The sequence below is a fragment of the Bombina bombina genome, chromosome 6, assembly GCF_027579735.1.
Source record: "Bombina bombina isolate aBomBom1 chromosome 6, aBomBom1.pri, whole genome shotgun sequence".
Taxonomy (NCBI): Eukaryota; Metazoa; Chordata; class Amphibia; order Anura; family Bombinatoridae; genus Bombina; species Bombina bombina.
In genome coordinates, this window is record NC_069504.1 from 394,262,443 (window position 1) to 394,282,307 (window position 19,865).

Here is a 19,865-nt window from a genome sequence, read left to right on the forward strand (position 1 = left end):
AATAAATACAAAGTTGCCTGTAAAATAAATATAAATCCTAAAATAGCTACAATGTAACTATTAGTTATATTGTAGCTATATTAATAGGTATTAGGGGGCTTAGATTAGGTGTAATTAGTTTAAAATTCTGGTAATATTTTATTATTTTTGGTAATTTAGTGTTTGTTTGTTTTTTGGTACTTTTCTGATGGATGGAAGACCTCTTCTTGCCCCGCATGGATGAAGACTTCTGCCGGTCTGGATGTCCTCTTCTGCCCCATCGGATGAAGACTTCGGCCCGGCTGGGTGAACACAACTCAAGGTAGGGAGATCTTCAGGGGCTTAGTGTTAGGTTAATTTAAGGGGGGTTTGGGTTAGAGTAGGGGTATGTGGGTGGTGGGTTGTAATGTTGGGGGGTGGTATTGTGTTGTTTTTTTTACAGGCAAAAGAGCTGTTTTCTTTGGGGCATGCCCCGCAAAAGGCCCTTTTAAGGGCTGGTAAGGTAATAGAGCTGTTACCTTTTGTAATTTAGAATAGGGTAGGGCATTTTTTTATTTTGAGGGGGTTTGTTATTTTATTAGGGGGCTTAGATTAGGTGTAATTAGTTTAAAATTCTTGTAATATTTTTTTATTTTTTGTAATTTAGTGTTTGTTTGCTTTTTGTAATTTAGTGTTTGTTTGTTTTTTGTACTTTAGCTTAGTTGATTTAATTGTATTTAATTGTAGGTACTTGTAGTTAATTTATTTAATGATAGTGTAGTGTTAGGTTTAATTGTAACTTAGGTTAGGATTTATTTTACAGGTAATTTTGTAATTATTTTAACTAGGTAGCTATTAAATAGTCAATAACTATTTAATAGCTATTGTACCTAGTTAAAATAAATACAAAGTTGCCTGTAAAATAAATATAAATCCTAAAATAGCTACAATGTAACTACTAGTTATATTGTAGCTATATTAGGGTTTATTTTACAGGTAAGTATTTAGTTTTAAATATGATTCATTTATTTAATTAATTTAATGATAGTGTAGTGTTAGGTGTAATTGTAACTTAGGTTAGGATTTATTTTACAGGTAAATTTGTATTTATTTTAGCCAGGTAGTTATTAAATAGTTATTAACTATTTAATAACTATTGTACCTAGTTAAAATAAATACAAAGTTGCCTGTAAAATAAATATAAATCCTAAAATAGCTACAATGTAACTATTAGTTATATTGTAACTATATCAATAGCTATTAGGGGGCTTAGATTAGGTGTAATTAGTTTAAAATTCTTGTAATATTTTATTATTTTTGGTAATTTAGTGTTTGTTTGTTTTTTGGTACTTTTCTGATGGATGGAAGACCTCTTCTTGCCCTGCTTGGATGAAGACTTCTGCCGGTCTGGATGTCCTCTTCTGCCCCATCGGATGAAGACTTCGGCCCGGTTGGCTGAACACCACTCAAGGTAGGGAGATCTTCAGGGGCTTAGTGTTAGGTTTATTTAAGGGGGGTTTGGGTTAGAGTAGGGGTATGTGGGTGGTGGGTTGTAATGTTGGGGGGTGGTATTGTGGGGGGGTTTTACAGGCAAAAGAGCTGTTTTCTTTGGGGCATGCCCCGCAAAAGGCCCTTTTAAGGGCTGGTAAGGTAATAGAGCTGTGAACTTTTGTAATTTAGTATAGGGTAGGGCATTTTTTTTATTTTGGGGGGCTTTGTTATTTTATTAGGGGGCTTAGATTAGGTGTAATTAGTTTAAAATTCTTGTAATTTTTTTGTAATTTAGTGGGGGTTTTTTGTACTTTAGTTTAGTTTATTTAATTGTATTTAATTGTAGGTACTTGTAGTTAATTTATTTAATTTATTTAATGATAGTGTAGTGTTAGGTTTAATTGTTACTTAGGTTAGGATTTATTTTACAGGTAATTTTGTAATTATTTTAAATAGGTAGCTATTAAATAGTCAATAACTATTTAATAGCTATTGTACCTAGTTAAAATAAATACAAAGTTGCCTGTAAAATAAATATAAATCCTAAAATAGCTACAATGTAACTATTAGTTATATTGTAGCTATATTAATAGCTAGTAGGGGGCTTAGATTAGGTGTAATTAGTTTAAAATTCTTGTAATTTTTTTTTATTTTTGGTAATTTAGTGTTTGTTTTTCTTGGTACTTTTCTGATGGATGGAAGACCTCTTCTTGCCCCGCTTGGATAAAGACTTCTGCCGGTCTGGATGTTCTCTTCTGCCCCATCGGATGAAGACTTCGGCCCGGCTGGGGGAACACGACTCAAGGTAGGGAGATCTTCAGGGGCTTAGTGTTAGGTTAATTTAAGGGGGTTTGGGTTAGAGTAGGGGTATGTGGGTGGTGGGTTGTAATGTTGGGGGGTGGTATTGTGGGGGTTTTTACAGGCAAAAGAGCTGTTTTCTTTGGGGCATGCCCCGCAAAAGGCCCTTTTAAGGGCTGGTAAGGTAATAGAGCTGTTACCTTTTGTAATTTAGTATAGGGTAGGGAATTTTTTTATTTTGAGGGGGTTTGTTATTTTATTAGGGGGCTTAGAATAGGTTTAATTAGTTTAAAATTCTTGTAATATTTTTTTATTTTTTGTAATTTAGTGTTTGTTTTTTTTGTAATTTAGTGTTTGTTTGTTTTTTGTACTTTAGTTTAGTTGATTTAATTGTATTTAATTGAAGGTACTTGTAGTTAATTTATTTAATGATAGTGTAGTGTTAGGTTTAATTGTAACTTAGGTTAGGATTTATTTTACAGGTAATTTTGTAATTATTTTAACTAGGTAGCTATTAAATAGTCAATAACTATTTAATAGCTATTGTACCTAGTTAAAATAAATACAAAGTTGCCTGTAAAATAAATATAAATCCTAAGATAGCTACAATGTAACTATTAGTTATATTGTAGCTATATTAGGGTTTATTTTACAGGTAAGTATTAAGTTTTAAATAGGATTCATTTATTTAATTTATTTAATGATAGTGTAGTGTTAGGTTTAATTGTAACTTAGGTTAGGATTTATTTTACAGGTAATTTTGTAATTATTTTAACTAGGTAGCTATTAAATAGTCAATAACTATTTAATAGCTATTGTACCTAGTTAAAATAAATGCAAAGTTGCCTGTAAAATAAATATAAATCCTAAAATAGCTACAATGTAACTATTAGTTATATTGTAGCTATATTAGGGTTTATTTTACAGGTAAGTATTTAGTTTTAAATAGGATTAATTTATTTATTTATAGTAAATTTATTTCGTTTTATTTAAATTATATTTAAGTTAGGGGGTGTTAGGGTTAGACTTAGGTTTAGGGTTAATAACTTTATTATAGTAGCGGCGACGTTGGGGGTGGGATATTAGGGGTTAATAATTGTAGGTAGGTGGCGGCGATTTTAGGGATGGCAGATTAGGGGTTAATAAAATGTATTATAGTGTTTGTGAGGCGGGAGTGCGGCGGTTTAGGGGTTAATACATTTATTATAGTGGCGGCGATGTCCGGTCGGCAGATTAGGGGTTAATACTTGTAGTTAGATTGCGGCAACGTTGGGGGGCAGATTAGGGGTTAATAACTATAATGTAGGGGTCGGCGATGTTAGGGACAGCAGATTAGGGGTTAATAGCTATAATGTAGGTGGCGGCGGTGTTCGGTCGGCAGATTAGGGGTTAAATAATTTTTTTATAGGGTTTGCGATGTGGGGGGGCCTCGGTTTAGTGGTTCATAGGTAGTTTAAGGGTGTTAGTGTACTTTAGCACTGTAGTTAAGAGCTTTATATTCCGGTCTTAGCCCATAAAGCTCTTAACTACTGACTTTATTCGGTAGATTTGGATGGCCGTGTATTACACTAGTATTTACACCTAATATACAGTACATAATACTAGTCTAATACACAGCATATCCCACCTAAAACATACCGAATTTCCGAATTTCGGAACCGAATCGAACCGAATTCAGCCGAAATGTATTCAAATCCGAATAAATCCAAAACAAATTTATTCGAATCCGAATAAATCCGAAACTAATTCATTCAAATTTTGCCGAATTCGAATCGATCTGAACCGAAATTCGGATAAGTACGAATCGATCCGAACCGAAAACTAACCGAATTTTTTAGCCATGCACATGTCTAATATATGTCACTAGCGGCTCCATCAATGTGTATTTACACTCATTTTTGGACATCGCTAGTTTATCAGACTTACGTCACTTTATGAACTGCCGGTGGGGTTTATTGAATACCCCGATGTGCGATGTAAAATTACGGGCAGCGCAGGTTGCAGCGCTTGCGCTTAAGCCTGCGCCGTATATGTAATCTATATTACATATATATACATATATATACTGTGGGTTCTCCTTTGCCCCCACCACAGGGTTTTTTGCAGTCATCCATGATATGTAAGACCCACATTTATGTTCAAATGCTATTGCATTTTGCAGTGATTATGGTTATATGTTATTATTATGAGTTCTGCCATAAAGGCAATTTAAACTAAACTATTAAATGTGACCTTTCCATATTTTGCCATAACTTTTGAGTCGTGTCTTTATTTCAGGTTTTCGTGGCAAGTGAGTTAAAGCTTGACTTGGTTTGCAGTGTAAAACATCAGAGGAGGAAAAAAATAGTCTATCAACAGGGGCAGTTGGCAGGAGTGTGACCTAGGTAAGATTTAGAATATATATAATGTGACTTATAGGCATTTTAGTAAACATAAAGTCTATTGTACTTAATCAAGTACCAGCTCTTGACTAAGAAAATATGCTCTCTCTAACTCTACTATTTACTTTAACCCCTTAATGACCAGACCATTTTTAAATTTTCTTACCCTTAAAGGGACAGTCTACACTAAAAATGTTCTTATTTAAAAAGATAGATAATCCCTTTTTTCAACAGGGGCAGTTGGCAGGAGTGTGACCTAGGTAAGATTTAGAATATATATAATGTGACTTATAGGCATTTTAGTAAACATAGATAAAGTCTATTGTACTTAATCAAGTACCAGCTCTTGACTAAGAAAATATGCTCTCTCTAACTCTACTATTTACTTTAACCCCTTAATGACCAGACCATTTTTAAATTTTCTTACCCTTAAAGGGACAGTCTACACTAAAAATGTTCTTATTTAAAAAGATAGATAATCCCTTTTTTCCCAGTATTTGCATAACCAACATAGTTATATTAATATACTTTTTTACCTCTCTGATTACCTTGTATCTAAGCCTTTGCAGACAGCCTCCTTATCTAAGTGCCTTTGACAGACATGCAGTGTAGTCAATAAGACTCCTAAATAACTTCACGAGAGTGAGCACAATGTTATCTATATGACAGCACGGTCTAACTGTGAAAAACTTTCAAAATGCTCTGAGCTAGGAGGCGGTTTTCAACTGTTTATAAATCAGTTTGAGCCTAGCTAGGTTTAGCTTTTCAAAAATACCCCCAAGGGCACAAAGCAAATTTGATGATAAAAGTAAATTGGAAAGTTGTTTAAAATTGCATGCCCTATCTGAATCATGAAAGTTTAGTTTTGACTTTACTGTCCCTTTAAGGACAAGGGCTATTTTTACATTTCTGCAGTGTTTGTGTTTAGCTATTATTTTCTTCTTACTCATTTACTGTACCCACACATATTATATACAGTTTTTCTCGCCATTAAATTGACTTTCTAAAGATACCATTATTTTCATCATATCTTATTATTTACTATAAAAAATATATATAAAATATGAGGAAAAAATGGAAAAAACACACTTTTTCTAACTTTGACCCCCAAAATCGGTTACACATCTACAACCACCAAAAAACACCAATTCTAAATAGTTTCTAAATTTTTTCATGAGTTTAGAAATACCCAATGTTAACATGTTCTTTGCTTTTTTTTGCAAATTATAGGGCAATAAATACAAGCAGCACTTTGCTATTTCTAAACCATTTTTTTCAATATTAGCGATAGTTGCATTGGAACACTGATATCTGTCAGGAATCCCTGAATCTCCCTTGACATGTATATATTTTGTTTTAGAAGACATCCCAAAGTATTGATCTAGGCCAATTTTGGTATATTTCATGCCACCATTTCACCGCCAAATGCAATCAAATAAAAAAAATGTTCACTTTTTCACAAATTTTGTCACAAACTTTTGGTTTCTCACTGAAATTATTTACAAACAGCTTGTGCAATTATGGCACAAATTATTGTAAATGCTTCTCAGGGATCCCCTTTATTCAGAAATAGCAGACTTATATGGCTTTGGCGCACCAAACGTGTATTATGCCCAGTAGTGAAGGGGTTAATTAGGGAGCTTGTAGGGACCTTGTAGGGTTAATTTTAACTTTAGTGTAGTGTAGTAGACAACCCCAAGTATTGATCTAGGCCCATTTTGGTATATTATATGCCACCATTTCACCGCCAAATGCGAGTACCCAGTTTGCCTCCAAAAACAAAGTTTTTTGTTTTTTTTCTGATAATAGCTTTTTCTGTAGTGTAGCTGCCCCCCCTCAATACCCCCACCCCCTCCCCCTGCCAGATCCTTATACTTTTTTAGGTTTTTTTCCCCCCTCCCACTTAATTCATGGATCATTGATGGCCATGGTTGCTGCGCATGCGCACGCGCGCGCCCCCACATGCCCCCCCTGCACGCTCCCGGCGTGCAGATTGCACTTACAGGATCCGGATGCCGAGTAGCGATGGGCCGCCCACCTCCCTGGTAAGCTCCCATGAACGAACAGCACCATCGCTACCGGTGCAGAGAGGGCCACAGAGTGACTTTAAAGTGGAACCTTAAAGGGATAGGAAAGTCAATATTAAACTTGCATGATTCAGATAGAGCAATGACACTTTTAAATTCACTTAGGCCTAGATTTGGAGTTCGGCGGTAAAAGGGCTGTTAACGCTCCGCGGGCTTTTTTCTGGCCGCACCATAAATTTAACTCTGGTATCGAGAGTTTAATCAAATGCTGCGTTAGGCTCCAAAAAAGGAGCGTAGAGCATTTTTACCGCAAATGCAACTCTCGATACCAGAGTTGCTTACGGACGCGGCCGGCCTCAAAAACGTGCTCGTGCACGATTCTCCCATAGGAAACAATGGGGCTGTTTGAGCTGAAAAAAAACCTAACACCTGCAAAAAAGCTGCGTTCAGCTCCTAACGCAGCCCCATTGTTTCCTATGGGGAAACACTTCCTACGTCTGCACCTAACACCCTAACATGTACCCCGAGTCTAAACACCCCTAACCTTACACTTATTAACCCCTAATCTGCCGCCCCCGCTATCGCTGACCCCTGCATATTTTTTTTAACCCCTAATCTGCCGCTCCGTAAACCGCCGCAACCTACGTTATCCCTATGTACCCCTAATCTGCTGCCCTAACACCGCCGACCCCTATATTATATTTATTAACCCCTAATCTGCCCCCCTCAACGTCGCCGACACCTGCCTACACTTATTAACCCCTAATCTGCCGAGCGGACCTGAGCGCTACTATAATAAAGTTATTAACCCCTAATCCGCCTCACTAACCCTATCATAAATAGTATTAACCCCTAATCTGCCCTCCCTAACATCGCCGACACCTACCTTCAATTATTAACCCCTAATCTTCCGATCGGAGCTCACCGCTATTCTAATAAATGGATTAACCCCTAAAGCTAAGTCTAACCCTAACACTAACACCCCCCTAAGTTAAATATAATTTTTATCTAACGAAATAAATTAACTCTTATTAAATAAATTATTCCTATTTAAAGCTAAATACTTACCTGTAAAATAAACCCTAATATAGCTACAATATAAATTATAATTATATTATAGCTATTTTAGGATTAATATTTATTTTACAGGCAACTTTGTAATTATTTTAACCAGGTACAATAGCTATTAAATAGTTAAGAACTATTTAATAGTTACCTAGTTAAAATAATAACAAATTTACCTGTAAAATAAATCCTAACCTAAGATATAATTAAACCTAACACTACCCTATCAATAAAATAATTAAATAAACTACCTACAATTACCTACAATTAACCTAACACTACACTATCAATAAATTAATTAAATACAATACCTACAAATAAATACAATTAAATAAACTAGCTAAAGTACAAAAAATAAAAAAGAACTAAGTTACAGAAAATAAAAAAATATTTACAAACATAAGAAAAATATTACAACAATTTTAAACTAATTACACCTACTCTAAGCCCCCTAATAAAATAACAAAGCCCCCCAAAATAAAAAATTCCCTACCCTATTCTAAATTAAAAAAGTTTCAAGCTCTTTTACCTTACCAGCCCTGAACAGGGCCCTTTGCGGGGCATGCCCCAAGAATTTCAGCTCTTTTGCCTGTAAAAAAAACATACAATACCCCCCCCAACATTACAACCCACCACCCACATACCCCTAATCTAACCCAAACCCCCCTTAAATAAACCTAACACTAATCCCCTGAAGATCTTCCTACCTTGTCTTCACCATCCAGGTATCACCGATCCGTCCTGGCTCCAAGATCTTCATCCAACCCAAGCGGGGGTTGGCGATCCATATTCCGGTGCTGAAGAGGTCCAGAAGAGGCTCCAAAGTCTTCCTCCTATCCAGCAAGAAGAGGACATCCGGACCGGCAAACATCTTCTCCAAGCGGCATCTTCGATCTTCTTCCATCCGGAGCGAAGCGGCAGGATCCTGAAGACCTCCAGCGCGGAACATCCATCCGGACCGACGACTGAACGACGAATGACTGTTCCTTTAAGGGACGTCATCCAAGATGGCGTCCCTCGAATTCCGATTGGCTGATAGGATTCTATCAGCCAATCGGAATTAAGGTAGGAATTTTCTGATTGGCTGATGGAATCAGCCAATCAGAATCAAGTTCAATCCGATTGGCTGATCCAATCAGCCAATCAGATTGAGCTCGCATTCTATTGGCTGTTCCGATCAGCCAATAGAATGCAAGCTCAATCTGATTGGCTGATTGGATCGGCCAATCAGAAAATTCCTACCTTAATTCTGATTGGCTGATAGAATCCTATCAGCCAATCGGAATTCGAGGGACGCCATCTTGGATGACGTCCCTTAAAGGAACAGTCATTCGTCGTTCAGTCGTCGGTCCGGATGGATGTTCCGCGCTGGAGGTCTTCAGGATCCTGCCGCTTCGCTCCGGATGGAAGAAGATCGAAGATGCCGCTTGGAGAAGATGTTTGCCGGTCCGGATGTCCTCTTCTTGCCGGATAGGAGGAAGACTTTGGAGCCTCTTCTGGACCTCTTCAGCACCGGATTATGGATCGCCAACCCCCGCTTGGGTTGGATGAAGATCTTGGAGCCAGGACGGATCGGTGATACCTGGATGGTGAAGACAAGGTAGGAAGATCTTCAGGGGATTAGTGTTAGGTTTATTTAAGGGGGGTTTGGGTTAGATTAGGGGTATGTGGGTGGTGGGTTGTAATGTTGGGGGGGGGTATTGTATGTTTTTTTTACAGGCAAAAGAGCTGAAATTCTTGGGGCATGCCCCGCAAAGGGCCCTGTTCAGGGCTGGTAAGGTAAAAGAGCTTGTAACTTTTTTAATTTAGAATAGGGTAGGGAATTTTTTATTTTGGGGGGCTTTGTTATTTTATTAGGGGGCTTAGCGTAGGTGTAATTAGTTTAAAATTGTTGTAATATTTTTCTTATGTTTGTAAATATTTTTTTATTTTCTGTAACTTAGTTCTTTTTTATTTTTTGTACTTTAGCTAGTTTATTTAATTGTATTTATTTGTAGGTATTGTATTTAATTAATTTATTGATAGTGTAGTGTTAGGTTAATTGTAGGTAATTGTAGGTAGTTTATTTAATTATTTTATTGATAGGGTAGTGTTAGGTTTAATTATATCTTAGGTTAGGATTTATTTTACAGGTAAATTTGTTATTATTTTAACTAGGTAACTATTAAATAGTTCTTAACTATTTAATAGCTATTGTACCTGGTTAAAATAATTACAAAGTTGCCTGTAAAATAAATATTAATCCTAAAATAGCTATAATATAATTATAATTTATATTGTAGCTATATTAGGGTTTATTTTACAGGTAAGTATTTAGCTTTAAATAGGAATAATTTATTTAATAAGAGTTAATTTATTTCGTTAGATAAAAATTATATTTAACTTAGGGGGGTGTTAGTGTTAGGGTTAGACTTAGCTTTAGGGGTTAATCCATTTATTAGAATAGCGGTGAGCTCCGATCGGAAGATTAGGGGTTAATAATTGAAGGTAGGTGTCGGCGATGTTAGGGAGGGCAGATTAGGGGTTAATACTATTTATGATAGGGTTAGTGAGGCGGATTAGGGGTTAATAACTTTATTATAGTAGCGCTCAGGTCCGCTCGGCAGATTAGGAGTTAATAAGTGTAGGCAGGTGTCGGCGACGTTGTGGGGGGCAGATTAGGGGTTAATAAATATAATATAGGGGTCGGCGGTGTTAGGGGTAGCAGATTAGGGGTACATAGGGATAACGTAGGTGGCGGCGCTTTGCGGTCGGAAGATTAGGGGTTAATTATTTTAAGTAGCTGGCGGCGATGTTGTGGGGGGCAGGTTAGGGGTTAATAAATATAATACAGGGGTCGGCGGGGTTAGGGGCAGCAGATTAGGGGTACATAAATATAACGTAGGTGGCGGTCGGCAGATTAGGGGTTAAAAATTTTAATCGAGTGTCGGCGATGTGGGGGGGCCTCGGTTTAGGGGTACATAGGTAGTTTATGGGTGTTAGTGTACTTTAGGGTACAGTAGTTAAGAGCTTTATGAACCGGCGTTAGCCAGAAAGCTCTTAACTCCTGCTATTTTCAGGCGGCTGGAATCTTGTCGTTAGAGCTCTAACGCTCACTTCAGAAACGACTCTAAATACCAGCGTTAGAAAGATCCCATTGAAAAGATAGGCTACGCAAATGGCGTAGGGGGATCTGCGGTATGGAAAAGTCGCGGCTGAAAAGTGAGCGTTAGACCCTTTAATCACTGACTCCAAATACCAGCGGGCGGCCAAAACCAGCGTTAGGAGCCTCTAACGCTGGTTTTGACGGCTACCGCCGAACTCCAAATCTAGGCCTCTGATTTTTAAATGTACTTTTTTCTCTTGTTAGAACATATCAAGAGATATCAAGTATATATATTAAAACCACATTAAAACACATTAAAAATGAATAAAAATTATATTGCATGTTTTAAGGTACTGACTGGGAAGGGCTCCTCAAAAGTGTGTATGTATATATATATATATATATATATAATGTGTATATATGTGAATACATGTGTATATATGTATGTATCTGTGCACGTACATATTTACACATATAGACACATAAATACACATGTATACACATGTAGATACTCATATAATATATATATATATATATATATATATATATATATATATATAGAGAGAGAGAGAGAGAGAGAGAGAGAGAGAGAGAGAAAGAGAGAGAGAGAGATTATGCATAATTAGACATATATATAATGTATATGTGTACATTGGAGCTCTTCCCAGTCAAACAGCTTGACATATACCATATCCCTATTTTAACCCTTTTAAAACATTTTCATTAATCTTTAAAATTTATATTTTTGTTACAAGGTGTATATATGAGTGTAATACTTTATTTTAAAGGGACAGTCTAGTCAAAAATAAACTTTCATAGTTCAAATAGGGCATGTAATTTTAAACAACTTTCCAATTTACTTTTATCATCAATTTTGCTTTGTTTTCTTAGTATTCTTAGTTGAAAGCTAAACCTAAGTAGGCTCATATGCTAAATTCTAAGCCAATGAAGGCCGCCTCTTATCTAAATGCGTTTTGGCATTATTTCACAACTAGAGGGCATGAGTTTATGTGTGACAAATAGATAACATAACAGCATTGATTGGCTAAAAACATAATTTATGTAAGAATTTACCTGATAAATTCATTTCTTTCATATTGGCAAGAGTCCATGAGCTAGTGATGTATGGGATATGCAATCCTACCAGGAGGGGCAAAGTTTCCCAAACCTCAAAATGCCTATAAATACACCCCTCAACACACTCATAATTCAGTTTAATGAATAGCCAAGAAGGGGGTGATAAAGAAAGGAGCAAAAGCATAGGAATTGGAATAATTGTGCTTTATACAAAAAAATCATAACCACCATAAAAAGGGTGGGCCTCATGGTGTCTTGCCAATATGAAAGAAATGAATTTATCAGGTAAATTCTTACATAAATTATGTTTTCTTTCATGTAATTGGCAAGAGTCCATGAGCTAGTGACGTATGGCATAGCAATACCCAAGATGTGGAACTCCACGCAAGATTGCCTAGAGAGGGAGGGATAAAAAATAAAGACAGCCAATTCCGCTGAAAAAATTAATCCACAACCCAAATCATAAGTTTTAATCTTATAAAGGAAAAGAAAAAAACTAAAATTATAAACAGAAGAATCAAACTGAAACAGCTGCCTGAAGAACTTTTCTACCAAAAACTGCTTCTGAAGAAGAAAAAACATCAAAATGATAGAACTTAGTAAATGTATGCAAAGAAGACCAAGTTGCTGCTTTGCAAATCTGATCAACTGAAGCTTCATTCTTAAAAGCCCAGGAAGTGGAAACTGACCTAGTATAATGAGCTGTAATCCTCTGAGGCGGGGATTTACCCGACTCCAAATAAGCGTGATGAATCAAAAGCTTTAACCAAGATGCCAAAGAAATGGCAAAAGCCTTCTGACCTTTCCTAGAACCAGAAAAGATAACAAATAGACTAGAAGTCTTCCTGAAATCTTTAGTAGCTTCAACATAATATTTCAAAGCTCTCACCACATCCAAAAAAGGTAAAGATCTTTCCAAAGAATTCTTAGGATGTGGACACAAAGAAGGGACAACAATTTCCCTACTAATGTTGTTGGAATTCACAACTTAAATGAAGTCCACAAAACTGCCTTATCCTGATGAAAAATCAGAAAAGGAGACTCACAAGAAAGAGCAGATAATTCAGAAACTCTTCTAGCAGAAGAGATGGCCAAAAGAAACAACACTTTCCAAGAAAGCAATTTAATGTCCAAAGAATGCATAGGCTCAAACGGAGGAGCCTGTAAAGCCTTCAAAACCAAATTAAGACTCCAAGGAGGAGAGATTGATTTAATGACAGGCTTGATACGAACCAAAGCCTGTACAAAACAATGAATATCAGGGAGTTTAGCAATTTTTCTGTGGAATAAAACAGAAAGAGCAGAGATTTGTCCTTTCAAGGAACTCGCAGACAAACCCTTATCCAAACCATCCTGAAGAAACTCTAAAATTCTAGGAATTCTAAAAGAATGCCAAGAGAATTTATGAGAAGAACACCATGAAATGTAAGTCTTCCAAACTCGATAATAAATCTTTCAAGAAACAGATTTACGAGCCTGCAACATAGTATTAATCACTGAGTCAGAGAAACCTCTATGACTAAGCACTAAGCATTCAATTTCCATACCTTCACATTTAATGATTTGAGATCCTGATGGAAAAATGGACCTTGAGATAGAAGGTCTGGCCTTAGTGGAAGTGGCCAGGGTTGGCAACTGGAAATCTGAACAAGATCCGCATACCAAAACCTGTGAGCCCATGCTGGAGCTACCAGCAGTACAAATGATTGCTCCATGATGATCTTGGAAATCACTCTTGGAAGGAGAACTAGAGGTGGAAAAATATAGGCAGGTTGATAACTCCAAGGAAGTGTCAATGCATCCACTGCTTCCTCCTGAGGATCCCTGGACCTGGACAGGTACCTGGGAAGTTTCTTGTTCAGATGAGATGCCATCAGATCTATTTCTGGAAGCCCCCACATCTGAACAATTTGAAAAAACACATCTGGGTTGAAGAGACCACTCTCCCGGATGTAAAGCTTGACGAGATAATCCACTTCCCAATTGTCTATACCTGGGATATGGACCGCAGAAATTAAACAGGAGCTGGATTCTGCCCACACAAGTGTCCGGGATACTTCTTTCATAGCTTGAGGACTGTGAGTCCCACCTTTATGATTGACATACGCCACAGTTGTGACATTGTCTGTCTGAAAACAAATAAACGACTCTCTCTTCAATAGAGGCCAAAACTGAAGAGCTCTGAGAATCCAAAATATTGATTGGTAATCTTGCCTCTTGAGATTTTCAAAACCCTTGTGATGTGAGAGATAACCAGACAGCTCCCCAACCTGAAAGACTCGCATCTGTTGTGATCACAGTCCAGGTTGGATGAACAAAAGAGGCCCCTTGAACTATACGATGGTGATCTAACCACCAAGTCAGAGATAGTCGAACATTGGTATCTAAGGATATTAATTGTGATATCCTTGTATAATCCCTGCACCATTGGTTCAGCATACAAAGCTGAAGAGGTCTCATGAGAAAATGAGCAAAGGGGATCGCATCCGATGCTGCAGTCATGAGACCTAAAACCTCCATGCACATAGCTACTGAAGGGAATGATTGAGACTGGAGGTTCTGACAGGCTGCAACCAATTTCAGACATCTCTTGTCTGTTAGAGACAAAGTCATGGATACTGAATCTATTTGGAAACCTAAAAAGGTTACCCTTGTCTGAGGAATCAAAGAACTTTTTGGTAAATTGATCCTCCAACCATGTCTTTGAAGAAACAACACTAGTTGATTTGTGTGAGATTCTGCAGAACATAAAGACTGAGCAAGTACCAAGATATCGTCCAAATATGGAAACATCGCAATAACCCGCTCTCTGATTACAGAGAGTAGGGCACCGAGAACCTTTGAAAAGATCCTTGGAGCTGTCGCTAGGCCAAAAGGAAGAGCAACAAATTGGTAATGTTTGTCTAGAAAAGAGAATCTCAGGAACTGATAGTGATCTGGATGAATCAGAATATGAAGATATGCATCCTGTAAGTCTATTGTGGACATCTAGGGGTCCATCCGATAAAAATCGTCGCCCGCAAAAGCCAGCGACGCCAATATTTGCGCGGATTTGGTATCACATATACGGCGTAACCTAGAAGTTACGCGCGTATATTTCTGCCGTCGCCCGTAGTTTTTTGGGCTATAGGCAGGTATACCAAACCCGCGCAGTTTGGTATCCAATATGCAGCGTAAGGACTTACGTGGCGAAAATGGAGAAAACTTACTCCATTTTCACCTCGCCACAAAAAGCAGCCGTAAGAAGTCTTACGCTGACTATTGGAGCCCCGTAACTCCCTAAACTGGCTGCTAAAATAAACCTAACACCTAACGCATGCGCAATGTCTATCTACCTGTCAACCGCGATCCCCCCCCCCCGAAATCCCTAATAAAGTGATTAACCCCTAAACCGCCGCTCCCGGACCCCGCCGCCATCTACATAAACTAACCCCCTACTGTGAGCCCCTAAAACCGCCGCCATCTACCTTATCTATCCCCTAATTAGAACCCCTTACACCGCTGTCATCTACCTTATCTATCCCCTAATCTGACCCCTTACACCCCCGCCACCTATATAAAAATTATTAACCCCTAATCTAATCCCCCTATACCGCCGCCAGCTATATTAATATTATTAACCCCTAATGTAAGCCCCTTACACCGCCGCCATCTCTATTAAAATGATTAACCCCTTATTTAATCTACCTACCCCGCCGCCAGCTATATTATCTATATTAACCCTAAGTATATTATAGTTAATATAGGTATTAGATTATATATATTAACTATATTAACCCTAATTATATTAGGGTTAATATAGTTAATATAGTTACTATAGTATTTATATTAACTATATTAACTCTATCTAACCCTAACACCCCTAACTAAATTTATATTAAATTAATCTAATTCATTTATAAACTAAAATATTCCTATTTAAATCTAAATACTTACCTATAAAATAAACCCTAAGATAGCTACAATATAATTAATAATTACATTGTAGCTATGTTAGGGTTAATATTTATTTTACAGGTAAATTGTTAATTATTTTAACTAGGTATAATAGCTATTAAATAGTTATTAACTATTTAATATCTACCTAGTTAAAATAATTACCCAATTACCTGTAAAATAAATCCTAACCTAAGTTACAAATACACCTACACTATCAATAAATTAACACTAAATTACAAAAAAATAAAAAAAGATTACAAGATTTTTAAGCTAATTACACCTATTCTAAGCCCCCTAATAAAATAATAAACCCCCAAAATAAAAAAAATTCCCTGCCCTATTCTAAATTAAACAAATTTCAAAGCTCTTTACCTTACCAGCCCTTAAAAGGGCCTTTTGTGGGGCATGCCCCAAAGAATTCAGCTCTTTTGCATACAAATACAATACCCCCCCCCATTACAACCCACCACCCACATACCCCTATTCTAAAACCACCCAAACCCCCCTTAAAAAAGCCTAACACTACCCCCCTGAAGATCTCCCTACCTTGTCTTCACCACACCGGGCCGAACTCCTGATCCGATCCGGGCGATGTCTTCCTCCAAGCGGCAAAGAAGAATTCTTCCTCCGGCGACGTCTTCCTCCAAGCGGCAGCAAAGTCTTCATTCTTCCGGCGGCATCTTCAATCTTCTTTCTTCGCTCCGCCGCCGCGGAGCATCCATCCCGGACGACTACTGAACTTGGAATGAGGTACCTTTAAATGACGTCATCCAAGATGGCGTCCGCCGAATTCCGATTGGCTGATAGGATTCTATCAGCCAATCGGAATTAAGTTAGAAAAATCTGATTGGCTGATTGAATCAGCCAATCAGATTCAAGTTCAATCCGATTGGCTGATCCAATCAGCCAATCAGATTGAGCTCGCATTCTATTGGCTGATCGGAACAGCCAATAGAATGCGAGCTCAATCTGATTGGCTGATTGGATCAGCCAATCGGATTGAACTTGAATCTGATTGGCTGATTCAATCAGCCAATCAGATTTTTCTAACTTAATTCCGATTGGCTGATAGAATCCTATCAGCCAATCGGAATTTGGCGGACGCCATCTTGGATGACGTCATTTAAAGGTACCTCATTCCAAGTTCAGTAGTCGTCCGGGATGGATGCTCCGCGGCGGCGGAGCGAAGAAAGAAGATTGAAGATGTCGCCGGAAGAATGAAGACTTTGCTGCCGCTTGGAGGAAGACGTCGCCGGAGGAAGAATTCTTCTTTGCCGCTTGGAGGACGACATCGCCGGAGGAAGAATTCTTCTTTGCCGCTTGGAGGAAGACATCGCCCGGATCGGATCAGGAGTTCGGCCCGGTGTGGTGAAGACAAGGTAGGGAGATCTTCAGGGGGGTAGTGTTAGGCTTTTTTAAGGGGGGTTTGGGTGGTTTTAGAATAGGGGTATGTGGGTGGTGGGTTGTAATGGGGGGGGTATTGTATTTGTATGCAAAAGAGCTGAATTCTTTGGGGCATGCCCCACAAAAGGCCCTTTTAAGGGCTGGTAAGGTAAAGAGCTTTGAAATTTGTTTAATTTATAATAGGGCAGGGAATTTTTTTTATTTTGGGGGTTTATTATTTTATTAGGGGGCTTAGAATAGGTGTAATTAGCTTAAAAATCTTGTAATCTTTTTTTATTTTTTGTAATTTAGTGTTTTTTTTTTTTTGTAATTTAGTTTAGTTAATTTAATTGTATTTTTAGATAGATGTTTGTAGTTTATTTAATTTATTGATAGTGTAGGTGTATTTGTAACTTAGGTTAGGATTTATTTTACAGGTAATTGGGTAATTATTTTAACTAGGTAGATATTAAATAGTTAATAACTATTTAATAGCTATTATACCTAGTTAAAATAATTAACAATTTACCTGTAAAATAAATATTTACCCTAACATAGTTACAATGTAATTATTAATTATATTGTAGCTATCTTAGGGTTTATTTTATAGGTAAGTATTTAGATTTAAATAGGAATATTTTAGTTTATAAATGAATTAGATTAATTTAATATAAATTTAGTTAGGGGTGTTAGGGTTAGATAGAGTTAATATAGTTAATATAAATACTATAGTAACTATATTAACTATATTAACCCTAATATAATTAGGGTTAATATAGTTAATATATATAATGTAATACTTATATTAACTATAATATACTTAAGGTTAATATAGATAATATAGCTGGCGGCGGGGTAGGTAGATTAAATTAGGGGTTAATCATTTTAATATAGATGGCGGCGGTGTAAGGGGCTTACATTAGGGGTTAATAATTTTAAGATAGATGGCGGCGGTGTTAGGGGCTCACTTTAGGGGGTTATAGATATAATATAGCTGGCGGCGGGGTACGGGAGCAACGGTTTAGGGGTTAATAACTTTATTAGGTTGCGGCGGGGTACGGGAGCGGCGGTTCAGGGGTTAATAGCTTTTTTATTGTTAGGATAGTGAGGGGGGATAGCGGATAGAGGGTTAGACGTGTCGGGCTTTGTTAGGGAGGCGTGTTAGACGTGTCGGGCTATGTTAGGGAGGCGTGTTAGACATCTGGACATCGCTGGTTTGTCAGACTTACGGCACATTAGCATCTGACGGCGACTTACATGGGATAGCTCGAGTTGCAAGCTGAAACTGCGGGCGACGCCGGTTCCCTCGCTTGCGCCGCAAACTGCGATCTATATCGGATCGCGCCCCTAATGCCCTTGCTGAACAAACGGCAGAATAGTCCTTATAGTCACCATTTTGAATGTTGGTACTCTTACATAACGATTCAAGACTTTTAGATCCAGAACTGGTCTGAATGAATTTTCTTTCTTTGGGACAATGAACAGATTTGAATAAAACCCCAGACCCTGTTCCTGAAAAGGAATTGGCACGATTACCCCAGATAACTGTAGATCTGAAACACACTTCAGGAAAGCCTGCGCTTTCTCTGGGTTCACTGGAATGCGTGAGAGTGACAGTTTCAGGAATGGGAAAAAATGCAAACAGAATAAGCCTTTGACATAGAAAAAAAGACCAGATGCAAAAGGAATGAGGTCTTAAATAATGAAAAATGTTTAGCGCCAAGTATGACGCACCACAAACTGAAAAACATTTTTTGGCGCCAAAAACGTCCGGAACGAGACTCAAGCGCCATAGATGACGCAACAGTGAAAAGACTCGGCGTCAACTAAGACGCCGGAAATGACAAATTTGCATCAACAAACGCAATTTTTCTCGCAAAAAAAGTCTCGCGGCAAGAATGACGCAATAAATTATAGCATTTTGCGCTCTTGCGAGCCTAATACAGCCCGCAATTTAGAAAGAGTCAATTTGAAAACCTCAGGTAAGAATTTTTTTTTTTTTTTTTTTAAAAACATTTCCCAGATATAAAACTGACAGTATGCAAAAAGGAAATATACTGATAAACCTGAATCATGGCAAATATAAGTACAAACATATATTTAGAACTTTATATATAAAGTGCCAAACCATAGCTGAGAGCAGTGGAGGCTCCTCTATAGGAGCACTTGAGCACGTGAACCCCCTGACCCCTGATGCCCCCTGACCCCTGATGAACAAAAAAACAAAACAAAAAAAAAAGAGTGAGAAATAAAAAAAAATATTAAATTTTTACATTTTATGCTGATTAAATAAAAAAATTCTCCAGGCTCCACTGCAGTTTTAAGGAAAAACATTAAAATTGCCTTTAAAATTGCCTTATTTAGGCTGAAAGTGGAATGGGCATTTGCCTAATACTTCTATGTATCGCACATGATGTGCAGTGCGATAGGTAGAAGTATAGGCAAAAGCTCTTTCCACTTTAAAGCTGCATTGACAGCAGCGCCACCTACAGGCCAGCCCATAGGTCTCCTTACCGCACAGCTCTTAGTGTGCGAGAGCCAGCTGTCACGTGACACTCGCACACTAAGAGCTGTGTGTGTGGAGGCAGTGGCGTTACTAGGGGGGTGTGGCCCGCACCGGGTGACACTTTCAGGAGGGATGGCCTCTTAGATCAGAATCCG

The 19,865-nt window shown here is 37.7% G+C and overlaps 1 long non-coding RNA gene across 1 annotated transcript in view; it reads left to right on the forward strand.

Annotated features, from left to right (window-relative positions):
• The first annotated feature begins 202 nt into the window (after positions 1-202).
• Positions 203-19,865, forward strand: part of LOC128665092 (uncharacterized) — a 33,145-nt gene continuing 13,482 nt past the window's right edge. Inside the window, exons 1-2 of the long non-coding RNA XR_008402996.1 lie at positions 203-301; positions 4,525-4,631. This is a non-coding gene — a long non-coding RNA (uncharacterized LOC128665092). The remainder of the gene's footprint in view (positions 302-4,524; positions 4,632-19,865) is intronic.